The 1672-nt window shown below is 37.3% G+C and overlaps 1 non-coding gene across 1 annotated transcript; it reads right to left on the bottom strand.

Moving 5' to 3' along the window:
* Positions 1-331: 331 nt before the first annotated feature.
* Positions 332-438, bottom strand: LOC131241594 (small nucleolar RNA R71). The gene has a single exon (XR_009169155.1). It is a non-coding gene; the product is annotated as a small nucleolar RNA R71 (small nucleolar RNA).
* Positions 439-1672: the final 1234 nt, after the last annotated feature.

Below are 1672 nucleotides of genomic sequence, written 5' to 3'. Positions count from 1 at the left end.
AGAACTGGTGGGGGTGAGCACACCTTCCTGTATGATTTTTCCTAAAAATATAGAAAATATAAATATCAAGCCACGAGTGATTTAACTCCTTTCAAAGTTCCATGGACTTGAATCTGAAAGTCCATATCTACACTTGAAATAGTTCAATGAGATAGCCACTTTATATTTTCATAATGTATATGAGGACACGATCAAGCTGAAACTCTTTCCTTTCTCCTTAAAAGAAAAAGCTAAGACGTGGTTGTATTCACTACATCCACGATCTATTGATAGATGGAATGACATGACAAGGGAGTTCATAAAGAAATTCTTCCTATATCATAAGACGAACACTATCAGAAAGTCAATCATGAACTTCGCCCAAAAGGAAGATGAAACTTTCTTCCAATGTTGGGAGCGGTTCAAGGATCTTGTCAGTTCATGCCCACAACATGGTTTTGAAATGTGGCATATAACAAATTTCTTTCATGAATGACTGACATCTTCCATGCACCAATTCGTCGAGACAATGTGAAATGGGGGATTCATGAACAAAGATGTCGATGATGTGTAGGATTATTTTAACAAACTCGCTGAAACCGCACAATCATGAGACATCTCCCCAAGACCTGACACCACTTCTAAGCCTACTCAATTAAAGGAGAATGATGGAATATACTTGTTGAAAGAGGAAGATGATGTTAAAGTGGCCAATCTCACAAGGAAACTCGAGGCCATGGAACTTAAGAAGGATAAGGCTAAGGAAGTTGTTTGCGGTATTTGTGCTTGTAATATTTATACAACTAAAAATTATACAACAATACTTGCTTTTAAAAAAAAAACTGAATGAGCAATCGAATGTCGTAAACAACTACCAGATGGCCTTCAAAGGAACCACCTCAAATACATACAACTCAGGCTGGAGAAACCATCCAAATTTCAGTTGGAGGAATGGACAAACTGCTACCTCTTAAGGAATTCTTAACCAATTTTTAGACCAAAGGAAACCTTAAGAGGACTCGGTTCTAAAACATATTCAAGACCAAGAGCAACTCAACCAAAGTACGACACAAGTATTCTAAGATAAAATCAGTAATGGGAACGCTTGCATCAACCATTTAAAGGATAGAGTCACAGTTAGCAATGGGGGAGAAAGGGATGCTTCCAACTCAAGCTCTCCCTAATCCAAAACCACAATGTGAAATTAGTGGTCTAAGCTCTTTAAATCAAATGGAGCAAGCCGAGTCTATCACTAATCTTAAGAGTGGGAAAACAATTGACAAATCTATTTTGGCAAGGGCTAAAAAGTCCAAGGACCCAAAACTAGATGAAACTGATAGACCTAGAAATACTCTACATGAGTTAGAACCGGAACCTCAAAGTAAGCCGATTGCTCCATTCCCCCAACAGTTGATTACAATAAAACCTTTAGCTAACTCTCATGACATTCTAGAGGTGTTAAAATAAGTGAAAGTTAACGTCCCTCTGCTTGACACTGTGAAACAAATTCCTTCATATGCTAAATTTTTGAAAGATTTATACACTACTAAGAGGCAGCAGAGTATTAAAAAGAAATTTTTTCTAATAGAAAAAGTGAGTGCCATCCTCAAGCAAGATGTGCCACAAAAAATATAAAGACCCTGGTAACCCAATTATCGCTTCTATAATTGGGAATCACTATATCGAGAATGCA

This window comes from Magnolia sinica, chromosome 3 (assembly GCF_029962835.1).
Source record: "Magnolia sinica isolate HGM2019 chromosome 3, MsV1, whole genome shotgun sequence".
NCBI lineage: Eukaryota > Viridiplantae > Streptophyta > Magnoliopsida > Magnoliales > Magnoliaceae > Magnolia > Magnolia sinica.
This window is presented reverse-complemented; position numbering and strand designations above follow the sequence as displayed.